We start from the raw sequence: 26,365 nt of genomic DNA on the forward strand, positions 1-26,365 counted from the left end.
AATAAAAAATTTAATGACAAGAGAGAATATATTTTGAAAATATTAATTTTTTTATAATCAAAATGTTCCACAATTAATGAAAGACACAAATTCTTAGATAGAAAAATGAATCCCAAGCAGACTGAATAAAAACTAATCTTAATGCAGTCATATTGTTGTCAAAGTGAGACCATCAATGACAAGAGAAAATGAAAAGTAACTTGTTAAAACAACCTACATTCAAATAAAAATTAGACTGATGTCACAGCAGTAAAGATGAAAGCCAGAGAAAATAGAAACACATTTTTAATGTGCTGAGAGAAAATAAAAGTTCATCTAAAGCTAGAAACAGTTAAACTATATTTAATAATGAGGATGAAATAAAAACATTTTCATTCAAACACAAATTAAAGTTTACCACCAACAGACTTCACTCAAGGAATTTCAAAAGGATGTACTTAAGGCAGAAGTAAAATGATCCCATACAGAAAGGTCTAAGGTTTAAGAAAGAATGATATGCAAAAATATTGGAAACTATGAGGAAAAATATAAGTGAAGATAGACTGTATTTAAAAAGTTAATAACATTTATTTTGGGTAAAATGTATAAAAATTTCATAATAATTTTTAAAATGAGAGTAGAGGGGAGTTGTTACATGTTGAATTGTTCTCCTCCAAAAAGACATATTGGAGTCCTGACATACCATACCTCAAAATGTCACTTTATTTGGAGACAGGGTCTTTATACAGGTGATTGCATTAAAGTGGGGTCATTTAGAAGGCCCTAAACTGGCATAACTGATGTCCTAGTAAAAAGGAGAAATTTGGACACAGACAGCAGACGGGAAGAAAACCATGTGAAGATGAAGGCAGAGATCACGGCAATCTTCCACAAGCCAAAGAATGCCGAAGAGTGCCAGCAAACCACCAGAGGCATAACGGGCAGGGAACTAATTCTTTCTCACACTTGGAAGAAACCATGTCTGCTGACACCTTGATCCTGAACTACATTCCCCGTAACTGTGAAGCAATAAAAATCTGTTGTTTAAGTCACCCAGTGTATGGTACTTTGCTACAGGAGCCCTAGCAAACTAATACAGAAACATGTTCAGAGTAATACTTCCAATGTGATGAGGGTTCTAATATCAATATCTTTATATTAGTTGCAAAAACAAGACTGTATGTATTTAAGCAAACTATGCATATTAAAGTTTTCTTGGAAGTTACTAAAAATAGAAATAGAATGTATATCTTTTACTGCAGTAGAGGATAAATGGAATAAAAAATAAATTGCCATTGCACATATGGCGGATTCCACGTTTGGGACAGGAAATGTACAAAATGATCCTGAAATATCTTGATACCAGAAAGCAAAGAAACTCTCACAGACTACTACTAAAGGTCTCATAAACTAATCTGATTATGCTGCACTGGTCAAAGATAGAAAAATTTCTGTGTCAATTAAGATAACAACAGCAATGGATTGAAATATAGGGTCTGGCAGAAGTAAGGCATGCTTGAGTGTGATTGGTAGGGTAATAATATGAGTGTAATAATTTATTGTTTTAATTAGAACATTTCACCTAAAATGTCATATGTTGTGCTTGAGGGTGACACTCTTATGTCACAGAATTACATGCTTATGATTTTGTAATAAAACACTTTATAATAAAAAGGGGTATTATTTGTGCTGGAAACTGTATGTAAACTATATTTAAATCCAGAATGATGTTACTTGCTTATGATTTATAGAAATACATAAATAAATAAACTCATTGGTTACCTCTGGAGGGTGCTAGAGAATGATCCCATTATTGAAAACTATTAAAGATATCATTACTTAATCCTATATTTCCTGAAAGGTTTCCTGAGTCCTCAGACTATACCAGTATTTGTTGTGGGAGTTTATAGACCCATTCCAGAAAATAAAGGTAGATGTTTTAAATGTTCAAAGGTCACCATTTTAAAAATTCCTAATGAATTGATAGATCTAGATCATAATCATCATCAATGGCAGACAAGACCATAAAAAAGAGAGTAACCAAATGTTATATATATATCTCCCCTGACAGAAGGGCAATACGCCACATATGCCACCTATAAGATAACCTTGCCAAAAAAAAAACATCCATTACACAGAAGAACACGTAAGTACTAAACTTATGGACCTTGGTCTTAGAGAAGATTTTATGAATTTGATCCCAAAGGCAAGAGATGTAAAGGCAAAAATAAATGAATGGAGCTATATCAAACTAAAAAGCTTTTGTACAGCTGGCAAAAGAAATGAACCAGCAACTCAGAGAAGACAAAACAAATGGTCTGTAAGTACAAAAAGAAAAAAAACCAACCCTGAAGGATAATTCATTAAATTCAACAAAAAATAATGAGATCTCATACGCACATTTCAGATTAACAAAAATTAAAAAGGGCTGCAATTCCAAGTGCCAATGAGGAGGCCGAGCAACACAGACCAGCAAACCTACTTCTAGGCATATACCCACATACAGAACCTCTCTCACATGTACACAAGGAACATACACATGAACATTTATAGCGTAACTGTTTATAAGAACAAAGTACTAGAAACAAATGTTCATCATAAACAAAAATGATAAAGAAAAATTGTGAATAATCACACAATAGACTACTATCAAACAATTGAAATTAATTGTAGTCATAAATATCAACATGGATGAATCTCATAGAGATAATGTTTAGGAAAGAAACCAAATGACAGATTGTATAAAGGTTATGATAATATTTACATAAAGTTTAAGCACTTCCATAAATATACACAACATTTGAAAGAAGTGCACTGGGGCTCTGGCGGGGTGGCACAGTTGGTTGAAGCACCATCCCCTGCAACAAAAGGTTGCAGGTTCGATTCCCCATCAGTGCACACACCTAGGTTGTGGGTTTGAGCCCCGGTTGGGGCTTATGTGGGAAGTAACCAGTTATGTTTCTCTCACATTGATGTTTCTCCCTTTCTCTTTCTGTCCCTCTTCCTCTCTCTCCAAAATCAATAAAAACATATCCTCAGATGAGGATTAAAAAAAAAGAAGAAATGCACTGGAACACTGAATATAAAATTCAGAATAGTAATTTTGTGTTGTGGAGAAGTGTCATTTCATAACAGGCTATCATTGGGTTGGCAAAGTTTTGTTTCTTAATCTGAGTGGTGGGTATTCTATTCTATTACTATACAACTTTCATATAACTTTTAAACTATTTAACTATAAAATTAACTTAAAATTATTAAAATTAATAGCTAAATAAAATATTAAATATATCAGTATTTGCTTCATTAATAAAATTAACTAGTTAAAATATAAACACATTCATTGAGTTTCTTAAAAGTGTTTCAGGCACTGCTAGTACTAGAAAGAAATATTACGTTGAATAAGAAAGATACTTTTTAGCTTTGCAGACCTTGAAACCTATCTGGGAAGATAAATACTGAACGAATAGTTTCCAGCGTTCTAGATGACTTGCCATTCTCAAACATATGATTCTTTATAAATGTCTGTTTTCTCTTGACCTTGCCTGCTCGTCTCTTGACCCATGTTCCATGCAGGTCTCCATGATGACAAAGTTTCCCTGATGTCACCTGCAGTATTGATCCTGCCTTCCTCTCTCAGATCACAATACTCTCCTTTTTAATCTCTGAATTGCAATTACTAGTTTACCTCTCTGTTCCTGCCAATAGCCTGTGAGCTCCTTTAAAAAGGGGTCATTTTCCAGCTATTCACCATTGTGGCACATAATAAATCTTAAAAAGCTGTGCTGACATGTGAAAAGTGAAGCAGGAATGCAATTACGCAGATGATACAAGGTTAAAGTGAATGCAATATACACAGTCCTTTGCCTCAAAAATTAAAATATTAGTGGGCAAAAATTTATTTTAACATAGCATATATAAATACAATGATATCACTAAACCACTAAAGGTTTTTTAAGTTGTAATAAAGAACCATCCTGTTTTATCCTCTCCTGTTTTTGGGGGGGTTTTTTTTGAGCTTTTTTGTTGAAATACTGACTTCTCAAATACTGTGCATGAAATTTCTTTATATGCTATCAAAATAAGTAGGAAAATTTCAGATATTCCATACAGCAATATTTTCACTGATATGTTCCCTAGAGCAAGGGACATAAAGAATGAATAAATGGGACTTCATCAAAATAATAAGCTTCTGCACAGCTAAAGAAAATATCAGCAAAATGAAAAGGGAACCAACGGTATGGGAAAATATATTTGCCAATGATACCTCAGACAAGGGTTTGATCTCCAAAATATATAAAGAACTCACACAACTCCACACCAGGAAGACAAGCAATCCAATTAAAAAATGGGCAAAGTACCTAAATGGACAGTTCTCCAAGGAGGACATACACAATGTATGGCCCAGAAACATATGAAAGGATGCTCAGCATCACTAGCCATCAGAGAGATGCAAATTAAAACCACAATGAGATTCCACTTTATACCAAGTGGAGAATGGCTCTCATGAACAAATCAACAAACAAGTGCTGGCAAGGTTGTGGAGAAAAGGGCACCCTAATGCACTGTTGGTGGGAATGCAGACTGGTGCAGCCACTGTGGAAAACAGTATGGAATTTCCTCAGAAAACTAAAATTGGGACTGCCTTTTGACTCGTCAATTCCACTGCTGGGATTATATCCTAAGAAGCAACAATTCAATGAACCCCAATGTTCATAGCAGTATAATTTACAATAGCCAAATGCTGGAAGCAGCCAAAGTGCCCATCAGTAAATGAGTGGATCAAAAAACCATGGTACATTTGCACAATGGAATACTATGCAGTAAAAAGAAAGAGCTACTACCCTTCATGACAGTGTGGATGGAACTGGAGAGCATTATGCTAAGTGGAAAAAGCCAGGCAATGAAAGACAAATATCACATAATCTCACTTATAAGTGTAACCTAATCAACAAAACAAACAAGCAAGCAAAACAGAACCAAAGACATGGAAATAAAAAACAAACTGACAGTAATCAGCGGAGGGGGAGGGGGATAACAGGTAAAGAAGGAGAAGGGTCGTCAAGGAACACCTGTAGAGGACCCATGGACAAAGACAACAGTGCGGGGCGGGGGGACTGAAGGTAGGAGGTAGGGGTGGGTAGGGCAGGGGAAAGTAATGGGGGAAAACGGAGGCAACTGTGACTGAACAACAATAAAAAAAAATAAGTAGGTAAATTCAATGAAGACTTTGGAAAATTTTGATGAGAGCATTCTCATTAAGGAACATTTTTCTATATTTGATTCACGCAGAATTTTGTTCATTTTTGACCAGTTGCCTGGGGAAAATATTTTTTCTTTATATCAGAAAGAAAAACACTAGCATTTTTTAAGTCTAGTGTTTTCCTTGAGTTGATACACCATAAGAACTTCTCTCTGAGTTTCAGATGTGCCAGTATTGATACCTTGTTATAATATTTTTTACTATAAATTTGATTACTACTTTGCATATTGTGCTACCTTGGTGTAATATTACTTTTTTTCAAACTACTCCCAAGGCTTATGCTTCACTAATTAAGATTTTCAGAAAATCTATTAAGTACTTATACCAGAGTGCCTGTGATTAAGACGTTCCCAATATATTATTAATTCATGTTCACTTTTATGTGGTAGCAACCTGAAACGGAGATGACAGTCCTGTTATTATGTGAATTGGGCCAGAACACATTATAAAAGGTACATTCTCTGCTGCCCTGTGACTAAATTTTTTCAAGGGTTCCTACCCCAAAATGATCTCTAATCACACACATTTAAGAAGAGAGTAAATCAAATACCTTAAAATAATAAAACACAGGTGAATTTAATTTTCCATTATCCTACCTCTAACTGGAATTTGCCTTAAGACTTGCTCTCAAAAAGGCATTATCCTGTTCCTACTACCAGGACCTCTGTGGCTTTTATTAGATCACCTCATCACCACAGAGAGGAATAGAGCAATTTGGCACATGTAATTCAAAAGAATTTCTCCAAAACTTCTTTGAGGTAATATCATAAGTTCCTTTGATTTATACCTTACAAGAAAATTAGATCTTAAATTTAACTCCACAGGAACACATCTTTGGTAGTTATTACAAATAGAGCAGGTTTCCTGCCTGGGGACATTGTCTACTGCTTGAGGATTGCACTTACTATTAGTATGGAAAATGGAACATCTATACATTTATCTGGCTCAAAAATTGCCCTAAGAAGGGATGCCCACTATCTCCACTATTATTTCACATTGAACTGGGAATACTGAATAATGCATTCAGACATAAGAATATAAGTAGAGGCATGAGAATTAGACAAAAATAAAACTATTCCCATGTGCAATTGATGAGATAACATTCTTTGAAAACCTGAGTGAATCAATAATAAAATTAACACATACATAAATTATATGGTGTAACAGGATACAATTTTAACATATGAAAACCAATAGTCTCATATAAATAAACAATAACAAGCTGGAAGACATAATGGAAGAAAAACTTCTTTGCAACAAAAAATATAGAATATTTAGGCATTAACTTGAAAATAAATATGTAAAATCTGTATGAGGAAACCTTTAAAATATCCATAAAAGCACAAAAGTAGATTTAAATAAATGAAAAGACACTTCATTTTTAGAAAAAAATGACTCAACATAAAAGTTCTCCTCAAGTTATAATGTAAATGTGAGTGAATAAAATCCAACAAGTAGGAAAAGACAGAGGAAGAACTCTATAAACTGATAGGAAGCGATTTCTAGGATACAACTTAATTTAGAAAAGAAACATCCAACTATACATGGTATACTACCTTTTGTGTAAGAAAGAGAGATTAGACTATATACATATATTTTTATACAGATACAGATAGGGGGTGTGTGTGTTTGTATATGTATATTGCAAAATAGAAATACAAGGAAGATAAACATGTGAGTCTTTTCAGAATATACAGTTTTAATTTTGAACATAAATGTTTACATATTCAGTAATAAAATTAAAAAGAATGAAAAAAGATTAACCCTACACTTGTATACAAATGAACCTAACTATATATCAAATTGATAAAATAACTCAAAAAAGTTCATTCTAGTAAATTTTGAACATAGTACCCTGACTATATATCATTAATGGGTTTTTTCCTAAGTACTAGAAAATCTGAAAAAAAAAATTCTGAACTTTATTATTAGTTTAATTGTTGATAATAATATTGATGTAGTAATATTGGGCCTATTTTGTATATCTATATAAAAGAGAAAATTAGTGAATATATTGATATCATTGGAAACCAATGTTTTCACTGAGAGAGAAAGGAGATACTAATTTGGAATCAATTACAGTGTTGGACTTAAATTGTAGCCATCAGTGTGAATTCCTGATATATACCTATCTATCTCTATATCTATATAGCTATCTCTCTCTATAGATGTAGATGATATAGATCTCTTAGCTCTGTTTAATGAATGGGTTTAGAAGAATGACACCCCACTAGCAACCAACTTTCTGACCTGTTTCTAAAAACATTTCACACTAAAAGGAATCAGGGCAGCTTCTTGCAGTAATGCCTGGTCCTGAGAAAGGATCAGGAAAGTAAAGGTGAACCTGGGACATCTTTTGGCAGAAGTATGGAGACATGTGAAAATGAGCCAAGGGCTTGGTGGTGGGATTGCAAAATGGTATAGACACTAAGGAAGCCAGTACAGGAGTTCCTCAAAAAATTGAAATAGAACTTATGACCCAGCAATTCCACTTCTGGGTATTTATCCAAAGAAATTTATAACACTAATTTGAAAGAATACATCTACCCCTATGTCCACTGCAGCATTATTTACAAGAGCCAAGATATGCAGCCAATCTAAATGTCTATCAATAGACAATTAGATAAAGAAGATGTGTTACAGCCACATCTTCTTTACCTGTCTATTGATAGACAATGGAATATTTTATGTCTATTGTCTATTATGTTTATTGTTTATTTATATCCAATGGAATATTACTTGGCCATAGAAAAGAATGAAATCTCACCGTTTGTGAAAACACCAGTGGGCCTAGAGGGTATTATACTAAGTGAAATAGATCAGACAGAAAGACAAATACCATATGATTTCACTTGCAGGTGGAATCTAAAGAATAATATAAACAAATAAATTAAACAGGAACAGACTCAAAGATACAGAGAACTGATGGTTGCCAGATGGAAGGGGGGTTGAGGAAATGGGTGAAAAAGATGAAGGGATTAAGAAGTCCAAATTGGTAGTTACAAAATAGTCACAGGAATGTAAAGTACAGCATAGAGAATACAGTCAGTAATATTGTAACAACTATGTATGGTGCCAGGTGTGTACTAGACTTATTAGGGTGATAACTGTGTAAATTATATAAATGTCTAACCAGTATGCTGTATACTTGAAACTAATATAAAATAATACTGAATGTCAACTGTAATTGAACAAAAAGGATCCAAGAGCTGTCTCAATAGAATCCCATTTGCGGCTCTGGCCGGGTAGCTTAGTTGGTTAAAGTGTTGTCCTGATATTCTAAGGTTGTGGGTTTGGTCCCCGGTCAGAGTATATACAGGAATCAGCCAATGAATGCATAATAAGTGGAACAACAAATTGATACCCCCCTTTCTCTAAAAAATCAATGAAAGCTCAGTTTAAAAGAAAAAAGAATCCCACTTGCCATGTTTGGCAACAATCCGAGCATTGAAAAGAATAATGTAGGTAATGGATTACAACATAGTGAACAACAGAAAAACCCATAAATCCACAGTGATACTCATAAGAAAGCAGAAGGGTATGAAGTGCACTTCTTTTTTTTCCTTTTTTCAGGGAAGAGCACAAACACAGTCTCCCACTACCACAAATTATGCAGCTGAGTCTCCCACTTTCGGGGAAATGGCAGGGGTCAGCCCATCCAGAGTGTGATGGGTGAGCCTCGCCCTGGGAAGGCTGCCTTTGTGATCATGGGATCTCCCCTGCCAGATAAATACTGAAAAGTATTTCTTTACAAAAGAATATCACTTAATGAACGTAAAATAATAATAGCATTAGAATTGCCTTTTTTTTTTCCAAACAGAAATAACTTATTTAAGCAAAAATCATCAGTGGGTAGAAAAATAGAAAAACTATGGAGCGAAAAGATAGTGGGCATAAAATATTCACAAAGACCTTCCAAAGTATTCCCAAAATGTAAGAGTCCTTTACAACAAGGAGATTTGAGAACACCGTCATGACCAAGTGGTCAACGTTAGCATTAGCAATAATGGGACAAGCCAACATTCTATACTTCCTTATATGAAGTACTGAGAAGTATACCCACGTACAATAGCATTTTTGCAACAAATTTTTAACATGATTTTTGTGACCCATTTTATGAAAAACAGTAAAAGTTATAATAGTAAGTCAAGTACAAACATGAACGTTTACTTGGAATGAGAAAGAAGTCATGTCTAAGTACCACTTTTAAGAGCTCATACCACAAACAGAAAAATCCTGAAAATATAAATTTTTTATTAGCCAACTGCCTAGTACATATTTTATTTTTACTATAATCTCATTTTTATAGCACAACTTACATATTTCAAATGGACAAAATAATAGTATCAATTACAGTATCTTAAATTGCCTCCAAGGAGAGCTTCCTTTCCAGTCCTTTGAAGTCTACAAGATATATCTAGAAAATGTACTCCTGTGGACAATGAAAACTGCTTAAATTGAATGGGCGTGGGTGGTGTGGCATGAGAGCCTGTGGTTTCTCTTTTTGATTAATTGCTGTAACACTTGTAACACTGTCCTTCAAGTGGCTGAGGGATTTTCATATTTCTTTTCAACAACATTGGGTGCTGAGGCTCCTGCCGGCCAACTTTGATGCTACATGAATTCGGCCATTTTGTTAGCACTGATATGGCCATTGCATCCTTTACTCCATTAGAACTACTAACTCCATTCATATTAATTTTTGTTACAAATCTTACAAAGGGGAGAGCTTCTGTACATTTAGGTCCACATTCTATTTTAAGGCTGTATATTCAGTTTCCATAAATTGTCTGAGCCCGTGGTGGCTGCCACCTTGCATTGCTGTCACGCCCTGACTGTAATCTCTTGATCACCTTTTCATGAAACACCAATTTTTAAATATTTTTTTACAGTAAATAGAAAGGCAATTTGGGCTTTCATCAAGTACTGCTAATCAAAATTTATGAAACTCAAGTTTTCAGAAATTTTCTGCTTGTTATTGTTGATGTCATAAAAGTTTAGGATTGTGGTTAAATTTGAAAAAAATTCTCTACCAAGTTTATTTCATGTATGAATGGTAAGATTCAGGCATTATTGAGTATACTGTGGATAGGAGAGAACTTCTGCTTTAACTGAGCATTAATAAAAGCCAAACACTCAGCCACAATTATATGCAATGATTATTAAAAGAATCTGCCACAGACTAACTACATTTCCGTATATTCCAAACTTCATTTTTCCTTCAGCATCCTCATAGTTCTGGGAGTAGGAATTGTTGGCACACCTTTGTGTAAAATGCTGGGTGAATTGTGGCAGGAAGTGGCAGGAGATTTTCTGGAAGCACATCCTATGCAGTGTAACTAACAGTGATATGACTACCCATGGACTTGACTGTGAACCATATAAATATATTTTTCTAAAGCCAAAACTCCAGAGCTATTCTAGGACCTACTGGCAGGTGGAGAATTATGACAGGAGGAGAAGTTGCAGAAGAAAACAACAATTGTCTTAAACAATGGAAATAAAACTATCTTATTTTTGCAATTTTTTTCTAAAACATATAACCATGTGAACATATTACTAGGGATTAATCTTCACTAGTTTCATGGTAACCCCATCTCTGGCCATTACTACAATACAAAGTTGTCCTTTCCAGGTCTGTAGTGGAATCTGCTGAAAAGCCAGGAATACAGGGACCAGGCTTTGTGGCCTTTTCCATCCATCCCATGCCATGCACATTTGAATAAGAGAAATAGAAAAATATATTTTTACTCCTCTGTTAGTGATTCTTTATTTAAATTTGTCCGCATGCAGAAGTAGGGGTGAATAAAAGAGCCTTTTTAGGGCACATAGTAGTTATGTGTCCTAACAGAACATTGTTCAGACATTTTTAATTACAGAATCATTTGAGTGCTCCATAATTGTACAGAAAAATATTTCAAAAAACATTTTCAAAACTAATAAAGGTTCAATGTTCAACTGAAAATGTATTAAATGAAAGGGACTAATTATGATCTTATAGACAAAAAGGGAGGGATTAAAAATAATGTCCACAAAGGCATTTTAGCATAAAACTACAAAATCCAACAGAAGTTATTTGTAAAAATAAGGGTAAATATCATTCTGTGCATTTTCCCTCTTCCAAGGGAAGAAGTTATTTATGTAGAAAATCTGATGGGATATTTCCTTTATAAAGGAGGTGGCAGGTGGCTGTTTGTTGGAGTGTGAAAAACAAGTTGAATCATTTGGATGTAATTTGAAAAGAAATTAATGAAATGACAAAAATACAAGTGAGGAGTAATTTCCCCTTGGAAATTCTTCTATACAGAAATTTAGAAAGATCTCAGAATTAGAGAAGACAATAAACAATATATCTAAAAAATAACTGCCAATAAAAAAAGAGATGGATTATTTTGTAAGGTAGACAACAAAAAGATGCTTATCTTTCAAAATATATTCAATATACTTTTCTTTATCTGCGATTTAAAAAACGATTTACACACAAGTCTACTGAAGTACAACACATGCACCACTGCACTATATTCTCTTATTACAGCCCAAAGAAACTAACAAAGATCGATTTTTCACTTGGCTTTAGTAGAATCCGATATATGAGCCCTTTTTGACTTTTTTTTTTTAACGCAGGGGGCATATTTGTATACATGTATGGGCCTGTATGCTTTCATATCCATAGACTGAAAATCTAAAAACTTATCTTTTATTTCTACTTGTGTCACCATGTATTTGTTTTACTTTGGGAAAATTACTTAAACTGAACCTCATCTGTGTAATAAGAATTAGAGTGTATAATATCTAAGATTTCTTTAAGTTCCAACATTATGAGTCCATGTATATCCGACCGAATGTTAGTATTCTTTTACTCAGGGAAATGGATAAAATAGAATTTAGGCTACTGAAAAATGAAAATAATAAGACATTTAATGACTAAAGTAACTAGCTGGAGAGTATGAACTACCCTAAGATTATTTTAGCCTTGTGCCTAATGCTGTCATAGCCAATTTGCTGACAAATCCCAAGTTTATATACCCAGAATGAATGGATTTGAGCTTCAACCAATGTAGTAAGCAACTGACTATACCTTTATGACTTGTAAGTTTCTATAAAGCCAAACCCTTGACCCTGCTTCTGCCCACCTCACCCTGGAAATAATGCATTCTATGCTACCTCTGTCTGCGGCCTTCCTGCTCCCCAGCGGCTCAATTGAGAAACTTTAGCATAGCCACTTCTCTTCATTTGAAGTGTAAGCCTCCTACCTATACCACTGTATTTTCTCACTTGGGCTTTTATAATAAATAGTTTAGTGCCTTCCTTTCTTATACTTTTATCCCTTTATTTAATTATTCCAGCATGACCTAAAGACATAAATTATTCAAGGAATACAGAAAGGTACAAAGAATGATGTAAAACTTCTCAAATCTCTCACCATTTGGAAATATTAGACAAATGTTACTGTAAACATCTCTTTACAAATTTCATTTGGTAAGTGGATAAACAGCAGAAGTTATTTTTAAAAAGAGACACTAATATGATTGTATTTTCCTAATTTTAGATTTTTAAAATTTTAAATTGATTCGTCATGATCTTTTCGATTATCAATTTAAACATTGTCTACTGACTTCCCGCCATGGTAAATTAGCTTACCATGCTTCCCTAAACGCCCCTCTCTCCTTCCCGCCACAGTAATTATTTAACTACTCTTAGTTACTCTTTTAGTCACTTTTATATCCCCAATAACATATAAACGGAGGGACCAACGCGGGTTTACAGTTGTAAGTATGCGAAATACAGAGTTTATTTGTGAATTTTTATTTATTAATTATAGTATTATTTTCCATAGGAACAACTGTAAACCTACTTCGGCCCCACCTTGTATTTTCAGTTTATTTCTGCTCCAGTAAAAACAGTCTATCTTTACCCTGTTTAAGGTGAGGCCCACAGTGCCTTCCCCCTTCCAGTCCCTGACTCTTGCAAGCCTTGTTTTCACTTTCATATTGGCAAGACCAAAAAAATTGCCTTCTGTTTTATAACCACAATTAAGTTTTCCCTAAGTTTTGCCTTTGTTTAGATTTGAGAGGTTGAAAAGCAAACATTGCTTTACACTCATACTAACTATATAAATCTGATTACATACACATTTTTGTACAGGACCCCTCTTCTTGAAAATTTCTAATTGCCTTTCTTATCTTTAGCTAATTCTTAGGTTTGTTCTTCCAGTTTCAAGGACACTATCAAGTCTATGGACTATCCTCCCCGCCGCCCCCCAACTCACACACTCACACACTCTCTTTTATTATTGTACACTTATTATTTCTGGTCCTTATATCAGGACCGACTTCGCTGCACAGAGTCATCTTAGGTCTTTCTCCTTCATTATTGTCCTCAGTTAGATTATGTCCTACAGCTATATCCTATGCCTTTCTCATTTTTAGTTACTTTCTTGTTTTTCCTGCCCCTGCTTAAGGAACCTCATAAAGAAAGATGCATAGGAGATAAATGTTCTGGGTGTCCTTAGATATTTGATAATACTTTTATTCTACAATTATACTTGATTTACAATTTGGCTAGATAAAGACTTTCAAGTTCATTATCACTTTTGATCAGAGTTTTGAAGGCAATGCTTCTTCCATGTTGGCAATCAGTTTTGCTACCTTTTCTCTGAAAAGTTCTTTTTAACCTCAGTATTCTCAAATCTCTCAATATTATATTTAGGAACAGATGTTTACTTGTGCTGAACATTTCCTGGGTCCTCTCAGTCTGAACACCCATATATATCCTCAACTGTGAGATGTTCCTATCCATTATTTCTTTGAGATTTTTCTTCTCCATAGTTTCTTTGCTTTTAAGTCATATATTAATTTTCTAAGTATTCTTTCTTGCTATTTCATTGTTCCTGTTTCATAGATCCTATTCTTGCTATATGTATGTAATATCCTCCAGCATCTCTATTATAATAATTAGAATGTTTAAATGTTCTTTTCCATTTCTTAAATTATCTTTCTTTCTCTAGGATATTTTTATTACATTATCTTGGTCTCATTCTTAAACTATTTTCCCTTAACAGTAAGTTAATCCATAGTTGTTCATGGTCTAGAATAATGGAAAAGGGTACTGGAAATTATGTGTAAGTGATTTCCTTAAAGGTGAATTGATAGTGAGCTGGCCTTTAAGCTGAAGAATCCTTAAATGAGAAGATAGAAGTAGATCTTATGTGAAGTATCAACATCTCTACTTTGGGTCTCCCAGACTATTTAATTCCTTTGGAAAATAATGGTCTTGTTTAGTTTTTATTTGGTTTTTGGGCTAACAGTAGGTAAAAGATATAGGTGACTGTTTTATATTTACATTTTTAATTGATTATTATTATTTTTACACCTGGCTTCCACATGCCCTTCATACACATTTTTGCCCCCCTGCCTGCTTTTTGGACTTTGACAATCTTACTGAACTTTTTTTGTCAACTACTGGCCTTACCTTGTTCTATTTGACCTTTTTAATATTTTTACTACCTTGTTTCTCCAGTTTTGGGAGAGCTGATCAACACATGTACTCTGTCTGGCATCTTAAACCACCATCAGAATCTGCATTCTGTTTTTTATTTAAAAAAGTTACTTCATTTTACTTGACATTAAGAAGACATTGAAGTTAAACATTTTAAAGTTTTATGACATTTATATTGTTTTGTAACCATATTTCTCACTGTTATTTTTAGATCTATATTTAAATAGATTTAATGTTTATCACCTGTGTTTTTCTAACCACATCTTCATTCTTAAGTATTAAATTTTGATCTCTTGTTCTAAGGATTTTATTTCAAGGATTTTATCAAAAATACTTTGTAGATGCTATGTTCCCTGAGTTCTTTCATGCTACAGCAGATTATGTGTGTACTTCCTTTCAACCGCAAGAACCACTTGGCTGGCTGTAGAACACTTGGGTCACACTTTTCATAATGTTGTGAAATTGCTAGTTTTTATTTTGTTTGTTTTTAACATTCCACATGGCAGGAGTCACCATTTACTACAGTATTTTTCTTCATTTCTTGATTGGCAAGATTTCATCTCTGAGTTATTATCCCTGCCTCCTAAGAAAGTTAATGCATGCTATAATCCTTTTATTCTTTTACATTTCAGAATATCTACTTGTGGTTTCTATATGTGAATGAAATCTTGGCTGGACATATTTTTGGATCACATTTCTTTTCCTTTGGAGGTTAGTACGCAGCGCTCCACTGTCCTCTAGCCTAAAACGTTGCTCTTGAGAAGACTGAGGCAGCCTGCTTCTGTTCTCAATTATAAGAGGCTTACTATTTGTCTCTGGATACCTGAAGAATTTTTTTTCTTATTATGAAAATCACTAAGAATAGGGTTTCAAATTGATACTTGATAGGATTGGGACTTTTGAGTTGTAGAGTCTCTTATTCTTGCTTTTCAGGGTTATTTTTTTCTATTTTCTATTGGAATACTTTTTTTTCTGATTCATTTACTGAATTCTTCAACGCAGGCATAATTGTATAATGTCATCTTTGTCACACCTCCATAGCTATTATCTTCTATTTCCACTAATCATTTTATCTTTTTCTTTGATTTTACTGTGCTTATCTCAAGGCTTTTCTCTGCAAAAAATAATTCATTTTTTAGCCATGTCCACTTGATTTCTTTCGGTATGCAATTTATTAGCTCTATAATGGTGTTATTTTAGTTTCAATTTGTTTCTTACATTTTCAGTTACCATTTTTATTTCATTTTGTGTTTTTATCATCTTACACTTAAGCTTTTATTTTACTCAGTTCATGTTCTTAAACTTTTCTGTAGTATGAAACACTGGTAAGATGTTTTCATGTGTTCTCTAGACTCTGGTTGCTTTACAGCTTCTTTCATACATATTTTTTGTTCTGTTTGCATGTTATTATATTTTCATCTTGTCCATATTTCCAATGAATCCTGCATGTAGACTTTGTTTTAGTTTTGGTCTTGTGTGGGTGAATTCTCCTTAAGTCCCTTTGCATATGGTCTGAGGTCTGAGGGTCCTTCCCTAAAAGTACAGCCTGAGAATAGGTTATTGAATGCCACTCTCTTATCAGTAGCCTGAGGGTTTTGGTATGCATATTTTGGGAGACTGATAGGCATAGGGACAGAGCTAAGCTGAGACTGGATACAGCCTAGTTTAAATATTCTACACTTTTTATTAGCTTTTTCTGTTTGATCCATATGTTTCTTATTGAAGTTTTTGACATCTTCTATAGTTTTGGATTTGTCAATTTTATTTTGTAATCCTGTCAGTTTGCTCTAATGCAATGTTGTGTTAAGTGCAAAATTTTTTATTGTCTTGAGGATTATTCTCTATTTTTTTTGTAAAGCGTCTTACTATGAGATCTACTTAGTTTTTCAAAACTTTATGTTCAAGTTTTCTTTTGGGTTAGGTGGTAGGTGCCTTGTTATAATCAGCATAGAAGAATTTATAATACTGTTATTCCATTTTGATTGTCTTTTAATGGGTGAGTTTTATCTGTTCACATTCACTTTAATGATGCATTTAGGCTTATTTTTACCACCTTCTTTTGTGTTTTCTGCTTAGCATCCACTTTTTTATTTTTCTCCCTGAAATTCTACTTTCTGTTGAAGTGATGACAAGTTCTGTATTTCTTTTTCTTCTTTTTTTCTTCCCTCTTCTTCATTTTCTTCCTCCTTCTCCAAATCCCCCAAATTCCCTATTATCCTCCTTTTGATTCATCTGATATTAATTTGGGAAGGATTAAGGTTATTTTTATTTCGACATTGGTTACCTAAGATTTGCCTCTTTTCTCTTTTTCATGTATAGCAAACGTACAGAAATGAGCATTTGCATAAGTGTACACTCTAGCGAATATTCACAAAGTAAATATGCTTGTGTAACAACAATCCAGTAACCAGAGGGGAGGAGGGAGGCAGGTAATGGGGAAAAGAAGGGGAAGGGCCAAGTCAAGGAACATGTATAAAGGACCCATGGACAAAGCCAAAGTGGGGAGGGATTGAAGGTGGAAGGTTGCGGGGTGGCTGGGGCAGGGGAAAGTGGTGGCAGGAACATGGAGACAACTGTATTTGACCAATAAAATAATAAATTAAAAAAAAAAAGAGTAGAAGAGCATTACTAGTACCCCACAGCCCCACTCATGCCTCTACTAGTCTCTCCCCTTCCCTTCCTAATGTAAATGACTATCATATTCCTTACCATAGATTAGCTTTGCCTGTTTTGAACTTCATTTAAATGGAATAATAAAATATTACTCTTTGTGTCTGATTCTTATTGCTCAGTGCTATGTTGTTAGACTTATCTATGACTTTGGAAGGACTGGCAATTCATTCGGTTTACTTTTGTGAAGCACCCATTGTATGAATACACCACAATTTATTCATCCATTCTGCTCTTGCTGGCCATGCAGATTGTCTACAGTGTATGGTGATTATGATAAATGCTGTTTTGAACATTCTTGTTCCTTTCATTCACAGTTATGTTGGTTGTGTAAGTGGGAACGTGTGGATGGAAAGGGGCCACATACTAAACCTGATAAGGGGAAACCTGCGTGGTGGCCTTATTAGCTCAGAGACCTAAAGTAACCACAAAGAATGGTCTGAAATTAAAACTTAATAACTGAAAGTAGTTTATGATGGGTAGTCATATACTAGGCTAGAATCTTCCCTGGCAAAAGTCAATCTTTACCTCAGTTAAGGCTGTCTATTGTCTTTTTGCATGTACAATAACAAACCTTTGGAATGCCAAAATAATTTCCGGACCCCTCAAAGCACAGACACCGCACCAGGGCAGAGACTACGAATCCCCTCATTGAGTTAAGTGTGGGCTGTTAAGTGTCCTGTACCCACCTATGTAAAAGAAGTATGTGTCTATCATTTTTCTTTTTTATCTGATCCCAGAAGTTTACCCACTTTGCTTTCTCCCACCTCCCTAATCTATCACCAATGGATTTCATGTAATCCACTTACATTCTCTCTTTTGATTGTAAAGTATAAAGCAGTGTGCAGAGCTGCCATTCTCTGGAGCATTTTCTCAGTCCATTGAGTTTTTATTTCCTGGCAATTGTAATCAGTTTGGCTCAAATAAACTCATACAATTTTTACAGGTTTGAACATTTCTTATGTTGACAAGTGAAATACTGGAATTGCTGGGTTAGAGGCTATGCATATGTTTAGCTTTAGTAGTTACTGCCAAACAATTTTCTGGAGTGGTTGTACCATTTATATCCCCACGTACACTGCATGAAAGCTCCAGTTGCTCCATGCCCTTACCTATATGTGGATCTACTAGTTTCTTTAGATTTTTACCTACTCTGATGAGTGTGTATGTACACAACTTTCAATTCCCTGACAAGTAATGACATTGAATATTTTATTGCTTATCATTTATTTAACTGTTCTCTTTCATGAATCATTTGTTCAATGTTCAAGGCCATTTTTCTATCAGTTACCTATTTTTATACCACTTCATAGAAACATTTTACATATTGTGGATAATAATCTTTTAGTACTCAGATAAAGTACTGAAAGTTATCTTTTCCAGTTTGTAGCTTTCTCTTTCAGTCTTTTACTGGGTCTTTTGATAACCAGGGGTTCTTAATTTTAATTGTGTCTCATTTCTCAATAGATTTTTAAAAAAATTATTTGCCTATCTTCAAGTCATAAACATGTTCTTTATTTTTCCTTCACATAAATATATACCTCCCACCTGTCCCAAATGGATTTTGTGTGTTACGTGAAGTAGAATATTATTTTTACCCCTATGCATACCCAACAAATCTACCATCATTATTTTCAAAAAGACCTTTCTTTTCTCATTTACAGTCATACCTCGGTACTCATTGGTTTCAGAGCTCGTCAAACCCTGCGCTTGTTGCAGTTTGATGAGAAGGAAGTGTTTTAGCACTGGGCGTTTGCTTGGGAGTCATTGCACTTGCTAGAACTTCAGTGCATCATGCCGCCTCTGCCCCACAAGAGAAAATTCTTCATCTCTCATCGCGTGCTAGGTACTTGTTGGTTTTGGCACTCATTATGAGTTGCAGAACAAATTAACAAGTACCAAGGTACCGCTGTATTTATATATTATCATAAAACAAATAATCATGCATGTTTCTATTCTACTGCATGGTTCTATTTGTCTATTCTTATGTTAATACCAGACTCTCTTAACTATGAGGCTTTGTAATATACAGGGTCTGGCAGAAATAATGCCTGCTTGAATGTGGTTGGTAAGGTAATAATATGGGTGTAATAATTCATAGTATTAATTTGAACATTTCACCTAAAATGTTACATGGTGTGCTTGAGTATGATATTGTTGTTACAGAATTACATGCTTATGATTTTGTAATAAAAAAGGGCATTATTTGTACCAGACCCTGATATATTGATAACTCTTAGAGCAAGATCTCTAATTTTGTTATTCTTGAAAGCTGACTCATCTAGTTTTAGTACTTTACATTTACATATATAGATGAATTAGATTCTAGTGCTAATCTCAACAAAAATACTTTAAAGATTTTAACACAGAAGCCATATATAAGTTTAATTAATTATTTACACATAAACTACAATAAGCTCCTTGACATCAATCAGCCTTGGTGATGTAGTTTTGGATATGACTCCAAAAGCAAAGGCAGCAAAAGCAAAAATAAACAGTGGAACTACATCAAACTAAAAAGCTTATGTACAGCACAGGAAAACAACAAAACAAAAGGGCAACCTCCTGAATGCCCCCCCAAAAAATGGGGAGAGGATCTGAAAGGACTTTTATCCAAAGAAAACATACTTTGGAAAACATTTTTCCAAGGTCAACACGTATATGAAAGGTACTAATTATCACAAATCATCAAGAAAATGCAAATCACCACCACAATGAAATCACTTTATACCTGTTAGATGGCTGTTATCAAAAAGACAAAAATTAACAAGTGTTGGTGAGGATGTGGGAAAAGGGAACCCTTGTGCACTGTTGGTGAGATTGTAAACTGGTGCAGCCACTGTGGAAAACAGTATGGCGGTTCCTCAACAAATTAAAAACAGAACTACCATATGACCCAGCAATTCCATTTCTGGGTGTTTATCAGAAAAAACAAAACCAAACCCAAAAACACTAATTTGAAAAGATATATGCACCTTATATTCACACAGCATTATTTACAATAGTGAAGATGTATAAACAACCTAAGTGTGCATAGATGGGTGAATTAATAAAGAAAATGTTTTATATTATATGCACACAAACACACAAATACACATGTAATGGAATACTATTCAGCCATATAAAAGAATGAAATTTGCCATTTGGGACAACATGGATGGAGTTTAAAGGGATTATGTTAAATAAGTCAGAGAAAATACTGGATGAAATTGCTTCAAGATGCGGAAGATGGTGGAGGAGTGAATAGGAGTCACACTGACCTCCTCCCAAGACCAAACTGGAATTGTGACTAATAGTGGAGAAATCACCTGGAAAACAATGGAATGATAGAGGGAGAGGAGCCTTGGAGCCACGGACAGATAGTGGATTCAACTCTCACACATCCCAACGGGTGAAAAGTGCGGTGGAGGCTCGAGAGGGTGGGCTGGGCGCCCACGAGCACCAGCACCAGAGGGACATTGAAACGGCCAGTTAGCTCCCCCTGAGAAGAACGGGGTCTGAATCATAAACAGGGACCCCTAAACTACAGCAGCTGAAACCAGGAAAACGCACATACAAAACGCAACCCAGAAAAGCTTAGGGGCACTCTCTGCCAGAGACAGGTGGTAGGGGATGCAAAGAGACATTTAAAGGGCCAACACAAAAATTTGCAGTGGCAACCGCCCTCCTTGATCTCTGGGTAGAGGCAGCAGCAGAGTGGGCTGGTGCCTGGGAAAAGACTGGTAAGGAAGACTTTGTGAAGAGAACCAAGACAGTGGACAGTGGAGCCCCGGGGATCACTCACCTCCCACTCTGCAGCTACCACCTCACCCAGGCATGAGGAAATCAATTAACCTGCCTTTTGTGCACTCCGCACACAGCTTGTACGCCTGTGAGCTGGGGGGGCTGAGTGCAGACAAGCTGGAAGAAATAGTGGATCCCTGGCCGAAGGGGTAACAGAACTGCCCAGAGACCCCTGAGGAGAGACTAGAGACAGAGGTGTTGGGGAAAGAACGGCTGGAGGAACCGGGGAGTCCTGACTCCTTCCCTATTCTGTAGTCTCCAGTGTGTGCGGGCAGGCCACGCCCCCAAAGAGCCAAAAGCTGAAAAGCACACAATAGACAGCCCAAAACCACCCAGTGCAGGTGTGCACACACATGCCGAGTGGCCGGCGAGGGTTGGCCAGTGCGTGTGTGGACCCATGACCACCCGGGTTGGCGAGGGCTCCCTCACGTTGGCGCCCACGGGCCTACTAGGGAGTGCACAGATCGGCAAGGGCAGGCATAAACCGGCGCCCACACAGGCCCGATTGCAGAGCTGTCTGCAGAAATAGTGGATCCCCAGCCGAAGGGGTCACAGAGCTGCCCAGAGACCCTGGAGGAGAGACTGGAGACAGGATTAACCGGAGAGTCCTGGAGATGACGTCCTCCCATTTCTGCAGTCCCCATTTTGCGCAGGCAGGTGACGCCCCCAAAGAGCCAAAAGTGGGGAAAGCAGACTATAGAAGACCCTAAACTGACCAGTCCTGGGGCGCCCACTGGGCACGGCGCTAGATGAGTGCGCAAGGTTGGACGAATAAGCGCCCAGGTGGGCGGGGGATCCTGCTGCGCTGGGAAGTGCACTCAAGGAGCTGGCGTGAGAATGCAGAGCGATCCACGGAAATAGTCGATCCCTGGCCAAAGGGGTCACAGAGCTGCCCAAAGCAGGAGTCAGACAGACAATAGACTCCTGGAAAGCTCAAACAAACGGCCCAAGGTCATATAGGGTCAACAACTGACATCATCAGAGGCAGGCCCAGAAAGAAAAATAAAGAAAAAATCATAAATAAATAAATAAATCCGCCTACCACCATAGAAGTTTAATCCACAAAGTCAGGAAATATAGAGGACTCAACTGAAGCAGAAGCAAAATAAATAAATAAATAAATAAATTACTGAAAGACTCTCACAAAAATGGAAAGAAAAAGAAGTTCCCCCCAAATGAGTGGAAAAGGGGACTCCCCACAGAGAGAGCTAAATGAAATAGAGGCAAGGGAACTATCAGATATTGAATTCAAAACAATGGTTCTAAGGAAGCTCAATGAGCTCAGACAACTCAAAGATAACTGAGAAACTGCAGAGAAACTATCAGGATCTTACAGCAAACTATATCAACCTGGAAAAGGACATAGAAACTATCAAGACACGAGGATATGAAGAATACCATTTCTGAACTGAAGAACACAGTAGAAGGAATCCAAGGCAGGCTGGATGAAGCTGAGGATCGAATCAGTGAGATGGAGGATAAGGTAGAAAAAAGCTCCCAGAAAGAACAAGACATGGAAAAAAGACTCCAAAAGAATGAAGAGGCATTTAGGGAAATGCAGGACAACCTGAAATGCAATAATATCCGTATAATAGGGATACTAGAAGGAGAAGAAGAGGAGCAAGGAATAGAGAACCTCCTCGAAAAAGTAATGATGGAACATTTCCCCAGTTTGAGAAGAGAAAAGGTCTCATGGATCCAGGAGGCACAGAGGGCCCCACTCAAGAGGGACCCAACGAGGTCCACTCTAAGACACATCATCATTAAAATGGCAAATGTGAAAGACAAAGAGACAATCCTCAAGGCAGCAAGGGAGAAGGAGAAAGTAAATACAAGGGGGTCCCGACTAGGAGCTGACTTCTCAACAGAAACACTACAAGCCAGAAGGGAATGGCAACAAATATTCCAAGTAAAGAAAAGCAAGGGCCTACAACCAAGGATGCTCTCCCCAGCAAGTCTCTCAATTAAAATAGAAGGGGAAATAAGGAATTTCCCAGACTAAAGAAGGCTAAAAGAATACATCTCTACCAAACCAGCACTACAAGATATGCTAAGGGGACTGGTTTAAGAAGATGAAGGAAAGGAGTGAGAAAGAGAAAAACACAGGCACAAAGAAAAAATGAATCGGTTTCTATCAGTAATAACTCTCAATGTAAATGGACTAAATGCCCCAATCAAGAGACACAGGATAGCTGAATGGATAAGTAAACATGACCCACAAATATGCTGTCTACAAGAGACCCACCTCAGAGCAAAAGACTTACACAGATTGAAAGTAAAGGGTTGGAAAAAAATATTCCAAGCAAGTGGGCAAGAGAAGGCGGCAGGGGTTGCAATACTTATATCAGACAAAATAGATTTCAAAACAAAGGCCATAAAAAGAGACCCAGAGGAGCACTGTATAATACTTAAAGGAAGAATCTATCAAGAAGACATAAACATTGTAAACTTATATGCTCCCAATATAGGAGCCCCCAAGTATATAAGGAAAATCTTGGACAACCTCAAAAAAGATATAGACAGCAACACACTGATAGTAGGGTATTTGAACACCCCACTGTCAAAAATGAACAGATTTTCCAAACAAAACATCAATAAGGACATTGTGGAGCTGAATAACGCACTGAATCAAATAGACTTAACTGACATATATAGAACCTTACATCCCAAAGAAGAAAAATACACATTCTTTTCAAATGCTCATGGCAGTTTTTCAAAGATAGACTACGTGATAGGACACAGAGCAAACCTCAGCAAATTCAGGAAAATTGAAATAATACCAAACTTTTTCTTGGACTACAAGGGCTTGAAACTGGAAATCAACCTCAAAGAGAAACTTCAAAAACTTGCAAACTCATGGAGACTGAACAGTAGACTATTAAAAAATGAATGGATCGATAATGAGATAAGAGAAAAAATCAAAAAATTTCTGGAAACAAATGAAAATGAACAGACAACAGTCCAAAACCTATGGGACACAGTAAAGGCGGTCCTGAGAGGGAAGTTCATAGCAATACAGGCTTACCTAAAAAAGATAGAAACATTTAAAATAAAAGACCTAACACTACAATTTCAAGAATTGGAGAAACAACAGCAAATAAATCCCAGAGCAAGTAGAAGGAAGGAAATAGTCAAGATTAGAGCAGAACTGAATGACATAGAGACAAAAAGAACAATTCAGAGGATCAACCAATCCAGAAGCTGGTTCTTTGAGAAGATAAATAAAATTGACAAGCCATTAAGCAGACTCATCAAGACAAAAAGGGAGAGGACCCAAATTAATAATATCAGAAATGAAAGAGGAGAAATAACAACTGACACCACAGAAATACAAAGGATTGTCAGAAACTACTATGAAAAATTATATGCCAAGAAACTTGAAAATCTTGATGAAATGGACAAATTTCTAGAAAAGTATAATCTTCCAACACTGAAGGAGGAAGAAACAGAAAGCTTGAACAGATCGATAACAGCTGGGGAAATTGAAGCAGTAATCAAGAAACTCCCGGCACACAAAAGCCCTGGGCAAAAAACCCCAAAAACTTGGAAGATATTTATTAAAAATCATGTATTTATTCTTACATGTTTAAACTTTAGTCATCTTGAAAGTACTCTCTATTTGATTCAACACATTTATCAAGATGTTTTTTCTACTGCTCAAATCAGTTTTTGAACTCATCAATTTTGATGCTTTTTAGTGTTTCTGCTGTTTTTTGTTTCACTGTTACCACATCAGGAAAAAGTTTCTCCTTGAGGACTGTTTTCATCAGGGGAAACAAAAAAACGTTGCTTGGGGCAAGATCTGGGTGAATAGGGACAGAGGGGGAGAAGGGTCGTGCTGCTTTTAGTCAAAAACTGCTGAACACTCAGCAGGTTGTGGGCAGGTGCACTTTTAAATCACCCATCATGAATGGACAAATGCGTTGAGTCTTTGCAAAAAATTCACTGAATCACTCACCTAGCAGGGGAAGCCTATACTAAAGGGGCCTACTCTCTAGAAGATAATTCCAGTTTTTTGGGGGGAGTCCCTCCTTGTATACCTCAATGAAGAGTATGGTATAGGCTTAAATTATACTAATAAACTTTTGCCTTCTTTTAAAAAATAAGTAAACTGTAGTTTATTTATAAAAACATCTAAAGTCAACTAGTATTTTATCTTCCTCTCAAGCCCAAACACACACACACACACACACACACACACACACACACACATATCAATTATGGGTTGAATACCTATTTTCTAGCACCTTGTTTTGTTTTGTGTTTGCCTATTTATCTGGATATAATATTCTGAATTGACAGTTCCCCACATTATGTTAACTACACTTCTCTATTGTTTTATGGCATCTATTGCTGCTGGTAAGAAACCAGTTTGGTTTATTTTTTTGTTGGTAATCTGTCTTTTCTCCTGGAAGACAGTATGAGTATATCTTAATTTTTGATGTTTTCCAGTTTAACTATGGATAAGTCCAGGTATGAATATATTTGATACAGTCAGTCCTCTGTACTTACAGGTTCTGCATCCACAGATTCAACCAACCATGGATCAAAAATATTCAAAAAGCTATGTTTTTGCTGACGTGTACTATGTAGTTAGGCCTATGATGGTATGTCTGCACTGAACATGTACTAACTTTATCTTCTTGTCATTGTTCCCTAAACAACACAGTATAAAAATGAGTTATATACCATTAATATTGTACCAGGTATTATAATTAACCTAGAGTAGATTTAAAGTATATAGGAGGATGTGCAAGGTTATATGCAAATACTATACCCTTTTATATCAAAGACTTGAGCATTGGTAGATTTTGGTGTCTGAGGAGGTCTTAAAATCAATCCTCCACATATACCAAGGGATGACTGTAGATCCTTCCTGTTTCTTATAGTTCGCTTTCAATTGAAGACATATCTTTATTCAAATTTAGAAAATTCACAGCTCTTTTCAAATATTACTTCTTTGTGACTTTCTCTATTCTTTCCTTTTGGCACTGCTATTTGTCTTTCAGTCTATTATACATATTTCTTAACACTTGTGTGACAATATGATTTATTATCTAAACTGGGACATATTAGTTAAAGGAAGTTCCACTAATAATTACATCAGGACAACAGATGTAAATTGGAACTCTCCCAGGCACACTTAACGTTCTTTCATATTTTATCCCTTAAGCT

The 26,365-nt window shown here is 35.8% G+C and overlaps 1 non-coding gene and 1 pseudogene across 1 annotated transcript; both read right to left on the reverse strand.

Moving 5' to 3' along the window:
- Positions 1-8,809: 8,809 nt before the first annotated feature.
- On the reverse strand, positions 8,810-8,973 carry LOC129068068 (U1 spliceosomal RNA). The gene has a single exon (XR_008528881.1). It is a non-coding gene; the product is annotated as a U1 spliceosomal RNA (small nuclear RNA).
- A 774-nt stretch (positions 8,974-9,747) lies between these two features.
- LOC129066859 (ubiquitin-conjugating enzyme E2 variant 1-like) lies at positions 9,748-21,834 on the reverse strand (annotated as a pseudogene).
- Positions 21,835-26,365: the final 4,531 nt, after the last annotated feature.

This window comes from Pteronotus mesoamericanus, unplaced genomic scaffold (assembly GCF_021234165.1).
Source record: "Pteronotus mesoamericanus isolate MK-2021 breed Mesoamerican mustached bat unplaced genomic scaffold, CSHL_Meso_final contig_20, whole genome shotgun sequence".
In the NCBI taxonomy this organism is placed as follows: domain Eukaryota; kingdom Metazoa; phylum Chordata; class Mammalia; order Chiroptera; family Mormoopidae; genus Pteronotus; species Pteronotus mesoamericanus.